Here is a 9,712-nt window from a genome sequence, read left to right as displayed (position 1 = left end):
TTACTTTCAAAACCCTACAGAAATATTGGTAATTTTAGCTCCTGACAGCACTGCATTTCAGGAAGTGTCCAGCCAGTAGCAGTCATCCTAGAGCAATCCTGGAATCTCAGTTGAAAGGCTTCTGCTTATCTCACAATCAATGGCTCTTGAGCGCATTTTCAGTTCACATTTTTGGCTGTGAGAAGTAGACTGTTTTTCAGCCAGCATGATAATCCCCAGAAAACGTGCTTAGAAAGAGCTGAGTTAGACTTGCGCAGCTCTGGACTCGCTTTCTACAAAAACAGCATCCCCCAAAACAAAGGTGTGGGACAAAACAAACACACTGTGGACTAGAGAAGAGCCAGCCCCTGTGTTTGCTTGCTGCCATTACTCATTTGGAAAAAAAGTGTATTTTTAGCAACACAGAATTAGTAGAGGGTGGTGAACCCTAAGCTGTCATTAGAGGCTGCCAAATGAGCCAGTGTCCCCTGAGCTGGTGAATAAACAAGGGTGTTCGAGGGCTGAACAAACAAACAAACAGAGCAGGCAAGGGTGGCTTTTTGGACTCCAGGGTAGGTCAGTGGTGTGGGAGTGAAGAGAAACCCTGAGCTATTTTCTCTCTGCTTTCACACCAGACACTGGTAGGGGTGCCTGGGGTCCCCATCTGCACTGGTGAGATCAGCTCATTTTCCTGTTTCCCTGTGGTTAAACCCACTGAAACATCATTCCACTCAAAGAGGAGCCCCTTGCCATTGAAAGAAGCACAACATGGGGGAAATTCAGCCTCTGGATGAATTCATCTGTCAGTGAGATTCCTTTACAAACCAGGCAGAGACCAGTCCATCAGAGCTGCAGAATGTATGAGCAGAGTTTTACACTTCTTAACATGCATTGCTTGCATGGAGCAACATCACAGCAGGAGCTGGGCCTGGGAACCCTCCTGTGCAACCTCCTGTGGATGGTCAGACTAACCTGGGTGAGTCATACCAGGGGAAAATTGACATGCAGACCGCTCTGTATGAATGGTTTGAGCCCTGTGCTCTGTGCCTGCCCGTGCCTGGTGACTTCAACCATTCTCAAATAAATATTCTCTTCTCAATAACTTCTCTAGGAAATCAAATGTGAACCAGGCTTGTGACACCTCTCTGATGGTGGCCTTGCCAGCTGAGCTCAGATGAACTTCCCTGCATTCATGTGAAGAAATAAAAATATCATCCTTCAGTTCCTTTCCCCAACCTGCCCACAAAAGCCTAGCAAAGTTTCTGCTAAAATTAAAATCTTACTCATGCATAAAGGAGGAAAAGAAAGGAGACTGAGAAAAACACGATGTACACAGACTTGGCAAACACCAGTCTTGGTTTCTGTGTGGGGATTAGGACAGCCCAGCCAGGGTAAGTCCCTCTCTGGGCAATCTTACAGATATATTTATGGTAGATGTGCTTCTGCTACAATTTTGTTTTCGCATTTACACAGTACTCCACACCTTCTTACTCCATCTTCACCATGAATCCAAAATTGTCCATTTACTTTGAAGCCTTACTGACTCAACTCCTGCTTCCTCTCCTTGGCTAAGATAGTTCTGTAAAGAAAAGGCAACACCTTAAACATGCTTTCACTTTGCTTACTATGGACTGAAGAGATTAAAGTTTTCTTCTCATTTTTTAAAGTGTAAAAACATCATTGTGTTAAACACATCTGTCAAAAGCAATAATTGCTTTCACTTGCCTATTGTTAGCACAAAATCCCTCTGAATGACCTACAGAACTGACATTCTCACACAGGCAACAAGGACAAAGAGTATGCCATGCATTTTAGGTTTTTAAAGTTATGATCTAAAGGTAGGAAAAAAGCAATGAGCTACCAATTGTCTGTTGACATTCTGAGGTTTCTCTCCCTCCCTTCTCTGTGTAAAATAAACAGGTGAAATCAGCCCATAGCCTCCTTCCAACACCAAGTGTATCCACTGCCAAGAAACAGACGTGGCACTCACGTTCCCTCATGTTTGCAGTGGCTGCTGCCTTTCAGATGGCCATGCACTCACAGGCTGCCACCCCTGCACCCCTAGCTGAGGCAGACTGTGCCTGACCTGAGGAGACTCTGCCTGAGATGTCTCCACTGAGAAGCTCTGCTGACCGGCCCTGGTGAGCCTGAGGTCTATGATGCAGTGTGAAAGAGGTTTCCCTGCATAACTCACAGGCATCATTCAGCCAAAGCCAAACATTTGCCTTCTATATCCTCCTAAATACTGTCCCTGCTTCTGCACCAGGGACACGGATTGTCCCGGATTGCCAAGCAAACTGTATTCCATTTGCCATCTGTGTGGCAGCTGTCTTCTGTCAAGTGGGCAGTTTTCCTTATCTCTTCCACAACCACTCCTCCCTCTGGGGAGACATCTGCTGATAACAGGCTATTGAATGTCACTGCACGGCTGATAAGAACTGCAGCATCCCATTGGGAGATGCTCCGCCCAGAGGGAGGAGCCAAGCATTCCTACCTGGATATATTCTGGAGTTTCTGGAACACCAGCACGGCTTCTCCACTGGATGTCCCAGAGGAACAGCTGCCTCTTCCACTGGATCTTCAGAGGAAGACTACACCTTTCTATAGGATCCCTGCTCCACCAGAACCCCCCTGACACTCCAGGAGGACTGCAGCCACAATTCCAACGGGACTGCTCCCAACACCCTGACCAACAGGGTGTCAGGTTGTGTTCTGACTCTGTCAGTGTTGGTTTAGTTTACTGCATTGTTTATTTTATCTTTAAATTTTCTTCCCTAGTAAATAACTGTTATTCCTGCTCCCATATATTTTGCCTGAGAGACCCTTAATTTAAAATTTATAGCAATTTGGAGGGACGGGTTTACATTTTCCATTTTAGGGGAGGCTCCTGCCTTCCTCAGCAGACACCTGTCTTTCCAAACCAAGGCACGGGTTCATTTAGGTTACTGAAGTTTAGCAGCCTATCAAAAATTTCCCAAAATTCTTGTATTTTGCAGATGTGGATGGTGCTGTGGAAACTTGGGAGGTGCACAGCTGAGTGAGGGATGGGCATGCCCCCTGGGATGCCCAAAAGCCCCTCATGTTTTCTGTCCTTCTCTCCATCCCTGGGTGCCACGTGGCTCCAAACTCCAGCATGTTCACGAGTCAGTGACATTTCTAGGGAAGAGCACACAGAGGGTGAGGCAGCTGTGATTTAGCTGGTGAGGAAGTAATGATTTATATTAACATTTGAAGCAGGTCATTAAATATGACCTCCTCACTGCAAACCCCATGCTGAGCAAGATATTTTCTTGTAAATTATTTACCAGCAAGCTTTTCATACTTTTGCCTTGTAGGTTTTCCATAAATGAGGTTTTCCAGGCTCACTCAGATTTCCCAAGCCCTGGTAGCAGCTCTGCTTCAAACTGTCAAGACATCTGAAGGCTGCTGCAAATTGGTTGGGACAGCTCAGCAAAGAAGAAGAGGAATTTGGGGCTTTTCGTGGCTTTCTCTGTCCCAGTTCTGTGATAAGGCATATGAGAAATCCAGGAGGTTTTTCTTGGAGCACCCAGGTAACCTGTGGTTGACTTTCTCTGTCGAACATTGCTGGATCTCAGTGGATGGACCTCCCACCTGCCAAGGAAGGGGTACTGCTCTTCTCTGAGCTCTCAGCTCCATGGCCAGCATGATGCTCAGCCTGCAGGTGGGTTCCTGCCTGCACGTGGAGCGTTGTCTCTGCTACATTCCAGTGCCTGGAACAGCACAGGGATTTCTGCCAAGGCTGCTGCTCTTCCCAGGATGGCAGTACCTGCACCCCAGCCAGGGAAACTCAGATCATGCCAGAGGGCAGCAGCATGGGCAGCAGGCCAGGGGAGGTGATTCTGCCCTTGTACTCTGGTGAGACCCTAGCTGGGGTGCTGCATCCAAGTCTGGGATCCTCAGCACAGGAAGGACATGGACTTGTTGGAGCAGGTCCAGGTGAGGGCCTTGAAGATGATCAGAGAGAGGGCTGGGCACCTGTGCTGTAAAAACAAGCTGAGAGAGGTGGGCTTGTTCAGCCTGGAGAAGAGAAGGCTCCAGGGAAGCCTTCAAGTCCCTTCCAGTACTTAAAGGGGGCTTTTAATAAAGATGGGGATAAATTTTGTAGCAGGTTCTGTTGCAATAGGACAAAATATATTTTAAACTGAAGGAGGGTTGATTTAGAGCAGGTATTAGGAAGAAGTTTTTTTACAATGAGGATGGTGAAACACGGGCATAAGGTGCCCAGAGAAGCTGTGGATGGCCTATCCCTGGAAACATTTAAGGTCAGGTTGGGTGGGGTTTTGAGCAACCTGATGTAGTGGAAGATGTTCCTACTCACTGCAGAGGGGTTGGACTAGCTGGCCTTTAAAGGTGCCTTCCAACCCAAACCATTCCATGACTCTGTAATAATGGAGCACCCAGAGCTGTTCTCCTTAGTGGGGAAACCCCAAATCCTGCTTGCACTCCATCCTCTGGGAGTGACCATATTCAACATGAGTCCGCAGAACACCTTTTCGAGGCACAGACATCTGGGAAACTGAAGCAGTCACCACAGTGCTCATATCCTACTTTCTCCATCTTGAGTTAAGTTATACTCATGTCCTTCTGAGAGGCTTTTATAGTTTTGCAACCTCACATCATCCAATCCAAGCTCCCACTGAAATCCATGGAAGCAATCTATCTTGTGTTTTGTCAGCTTCAAGCCGGGCTTCAGTCTCTGCAGGACCATCACAGCTGAAGACAAAGAAACAACCTACACAGTTCTGTTTGATCTTGCCTTTTAAGTATAATTTTTCATCTGTGCAACTAGAATGGCTCCTTCACAGATGAGGCTGGATCATATTGCATGCTGCTTTTGATAGCATGAGAAACAAAATATTTGCATTTATTTAGCTGGTAGATTGATTTCTCCTTTTAGGGAAGGGAAAAAAGCCTCTATCAAAAAATCAGAATATTTACTCTCATAATAAAAAATACTGATTTCTGATATTCTGAACATCTGACCTTAAAGAAGATCCTTAGAAAATTAAATAATAAGCATCATTAAAGGATAAATTAATATTTAGATAAAATATATAGAGAGCATATAAAAATATACATATTATATATAAAATATATATAATAAAATTAATGAAGCCCCATTCTTATTTTAGGACCTGCCACATATGAGGTATCAATATTGAAAACATTAAGTATTTGATGTCAAGTTCATACCTACACCACTAGTAGCTGGAAGAGGAAGGCAGATAATTTTTTTTTTTCTTTTTTAAGCAGAAATTCATATAAACCATACAAGGGGAAAATATTTGCTTGTGAGCATTTTTTTTTAACACTCATTTTTTAAATTGCTCCAGCTTTGGGACAATTTCAGGCAAGTGGAGCCGCCCTGGTTGATGCCAGTCTCAATCCCGCCTGGTGCGATCCGTGCAGCTGCTCAAGCCCAGCCCGGCGTGTCTGGAGCCACCAGGGAGATGACTGAATGTGCTGGCACCCGGCATTGGGCTCTAGGTCCTTGAGGATGTGTTGAATGTCACCCTCCCCGAGCATCACGGGTTTTGCACAGCTCGCTTTACTCTCAGTTCTTCTCCTCGGTTCTTCCCAGCCAGGGCAGGCTGGGAAGCAGCCAGGCAGCCCCAGCTCCTGGCTTGCCCCCCAAAACCGGCGCGATGGATTCATCCGGCAGATTCCCTACAGCCCGGGGAGAAAACTCTGCTGGGATTCATGTGCACATGAGACACATCAGGCTGATGCTCTGCCCAGGACTGGAGCCCTGCTCACACCTCCTCCGGCGGGGCAGGAGAGGGGATGGAGCGGCGGGATGCGGTGTTCCCAACACGCTACGCGTGTTAGTGGCACTGCTGAGAGCGTGTCCCTGTCTGTGGTACCCTCCTGTGGCCAGGTCTGACATAGCAGCCGCCTGACACCTGCACTCCGAGCTGGAGAATCGGGAACGGCTTGGCTCGGAAGGGACCTTTACAGGTCACAATCACAAGGCTGGAAGAGACCTTCACGATCATCGCGTCCAAGCCGTTCTCTAACACCTCAACTACACCACGGCACCCAGCGCCACATCCAGGCTTTTTTAAACACATCCAGGGATGGTGACTCCATCACTCCCCAGGCAGAACATTCCAGAAGTTTATCACCCTTTGTGTGAAAAGCTTTTTCCTAATATCCAACCTATATTTCCCTTGATGCAGCTTGAGACTGTATCCTCTCACTCTGTCAGTGCTGCCTGGAGAAAGAGATCAACCTCACCTGACTACAACTACCCTTCAGGAAGGTCTGATCCAACCCCCCTGCAACGAGCAGGGACATCTTCAGAGCTCAGAGCCCCATCCAGCCTCACCATGAATGTTTCCAGGGATGGGGAACCTGTGCCAGTGTGTCAGCACAAAACTTCATCCATATGAGTGCCCTGGCCTGCAGTGCCTCACCCCTAGTGATCACCATCCCCTGTGCTCATCCAAGCCACCCACAGCACTGCTTCCTCCCCAGCAATCCCCACACCAGCTTGGTTTTTGGCCCCTGGTTTTGGAGCAGAGCCCTGTGTGAGCAGGGAGCTCCCAAGGGTCTGGCACGGGGCTCAGCAGCTCCTGGCTCTGCTGCTCACTGGAGGCTGCCCAAAGGAGTGGAGCTGTCCCTTCCATAGCTCCCAGCCTGGCGCTGTGTAGGGATGGCTCCTTCCTCTTTTCTCTTATGATCCAGCTGCTGCTGCAGCTCCCCCCCAGCTGTCTGTGTGCCTGGGCAGCACTCAGAGCTCCCACAGCCGTTCCGCATTGCCAGCCACCGCCACCACTGTCTCTGCTTCCAGCAAGCACAGCCCCTGTCAGCCCTTGGGCAGCTGCTGCTCTGCCTGGTGTGGCAAGTTGGGGCTGGAAAACCAAAGGAAACGGTGTGGGGGCACCTCATCACTGCCCAGATCTGCAGCATGCTCAGCAGCACTGGGCATTCCTGATTTTGAAGGATGCTGAAGATGGAGGGGAGCCCAGGGATGCAGGAGCTTTCCTGACTGGTTTGAGATCCCAGCAAATAGTGCCCCATGCCCCCTGTCTATCATCTCCTTCACATTCCAAGCAAAAAGGCTGCTCTTCTTGCCGAAGGGGGGTAGGAGGAGAAGGATTATCATGTTTTAGCCTTTTTCTGATATGGCAAAAGCAATGCCAACAGATGGAGCTGTACAGAGCAGAGACAGCTCACTTTGGCAGAGCACAGGGGAAGAGGCAGCCGGGCATGGAATTCGAATTTTTGAGCATAATGAGAGATGAATCATCTCCAAGCAGGAGACAAGCTTTATTTACTATACTAGAGTGAAAAATAAGTCTGTCAACAAAGCTATAGCCCAGAATGGGGGAATCCCAGGATTTCTCCATCCCTTCATGTGAGGATGCTCTGTCCCAGGAGAGAGGAAGGGCTCATCACAGCCCTTCAGCACAGGCTGGAGCCTCAAAGTCCTGAGCTGAACTCACACCATCACCCCCCAGAGCTTCACATCAAAAGGATGTATCACGCAGGACTTCTTCCTTCCCCAGCCTACTCCCTGACTTCAAAGCCTGGACACAAGGGCATGGCACAGAGCTTCCACCCATCATCTCCTTGGAGATGGATCAAAGTTCTCAGCTGAGCCCTCTTGCCTAACCCGAGGCCACAAGCATAATATGAAGACTCCAGAGCTCACCAGCAACCAGAAAAGCAGGGATGCAGGAGCAGCAGGCTATCAGGAGGGCAGAAAAAGGCAAGAGTCAACAGCAGGTGACCCTTTTTGGATTTGTAGGCACAGACAGTGAATTTGAGAGCTGCGTTGTTTCACCAAGAAATAAACTTACCTTGTTTAGCTAAACTTATAAACTTAGAAGTCCACTGTCAAGTTAATGCATTTTTTTCCCTGGCAAGATGGACTAAAACAAAAAGTACTTGGTATCCTCACTGGCACGTGACTAACAGGAACAAGGTCTTGCAGCCTATCTGCATGGGAGATAATTAGAATATTTTAGATGTGGAGGAGATGTCAGCTCTTATTTTTAAAGAATTTTTCCTTTTGGGTTTTTTCAGGTAAGGAGAATTAATTAGCAGGCAGGGAAAAGAGTTTATATCTTTTTTCCTGCTACATGAAAGGTTTCAGCCAAGAAGAAGCAAAAGCTATGTGGTCTTTCTCTTACAAGTTCAAAAAAGTCATGGTATCTACTTTTATGTCATGAATAGAAGATTTTTTCATGGCACAATTACACAAACATCGTATTAGTATTGGAAAAGGACTGCATGAAGCAACATCTTTGATAGAGAATTCTCAGGGCAGAAAAAATAAACTCACCAGAAAGTACAGAAAGCAGGGATGACTCCTTTGCCCCCTTCACCAGCTCCCCTGTTGCCAGCAGGGAGGCAGTGCCTTCTACAGGTAATATTCAGTGTAAGACTGGCAATACATTACTGTGCAGGTGATTTTTACCAGCTGTGAAAAATCTGAGAAGGGAAAAATCTGAGAAATTAAATACGTAAAAAAAACTGGTGAAAATAAATATTAATAAAGATTCCGAACTTTTGTACAGCTTAAAAGGTTCTCATTTGTGAATGAAGCTGTTCTGTAATCACTGGATCAAACAATGCCTGGTTACTTCCACATTTGTGCCAACAGAGCTCACAGCAATCTACATTTTAGCCCTAACTGGGAAAAAATCCTGTACAAAGGCTTTTTTGGGCATGGATCCTTGAGGGACTCCTCAGCCTCCATTCCATTCAGGAACTTGATGTATTTCCTTGTTCTGTCTAGCCACACACATTCATTTCACAGGGGAAATTTAATTATTGACCCTCTGTTAATAATATTCAAGTGAAACAAGTGATGGTGCTGGAGAAAGAGAAAATAAAGATGAAAAGAGTGGAGAGAGCAGGACATAAAGTGGACATGAATGAAGCTGACACATGCACATACAATTCAGGAGACCACAGGCCTGAAAGAACCTGCACCTAGGATTTCCAAATGAATAGTTAATCACACTGACTAGCCAGCCTGGCCACCATTATTACTAAAAAACCCATTAAAATGTAGGTTTTGGAGTCTCTGACTTATTTTAAGTGGAGACTTCAAGCGTTTTCCCAGGCAAATGATTCTGCTGATGCTTGGCAGTGATGCAGAAGGGACAACAGCATCAGAGTGATGGATACAGGCTTCAGTACTCCCAGCACCCTGAGAGCAAAACACCAAAGTGTGGCATTCTGGAAGCACCCGGAAGACATTGTGACACGTCCTGGGGCAGGGCTTGGGCAAGGTGAGAGGCACAACTCAGTTCGGGAGGAAAACAAAACCAACAGGTCTTGTTTTCTTCATTACCTCTCCAGGAGGGGTAAAAGGAAAGCTTTTACCACTTTGTGTGTGCCATTTGTGAGACCGCCTAACACGGGCTCGTTCTATTGCAGGGAAATGCATGAAGGGTTGGAATTTGAGCTAGTTTGAAGACAAAGCACAGGGGAGTGTTGAAAGCCTCCCCATTTCTTCAGACACCTGAATGCATTTGGGTGCCATTCTCTGCAGGGTTAGCTCCTATTGGCTACCTGACCTGGGCTCAGCATCCCCACAGAAGTAAAAGCATATTTGATTTAAATTAATCTGTGTGACTTTAGAGATACCAAAAGTGAAAATGCTTTAGCAAGGCAAAAGCAAAGGCATCTTAGTTACAAAACTGAAAACAAGTAAAACATAAAAGTACCAAAAGAAGAAAACAGCATTAGCTCTGAA

Source organism: Motacilla alba, chromosome 3, assembly GCF_015832195.1.
Source record: "Motacilla alba alba isolate MOTALB_02 chromosome 3, Motacilla_alba_V1.0_pri, whole genome shotgun sequence".
Taxonomy (NCBI): Eukaryota; Metazoa; Chordata; class Aves; order Passeriformes; family Motacillidae; genus Motacilla; species Motacilla alba.
This window is presented reverse-complemented; position numbering follows the sequence as displayed.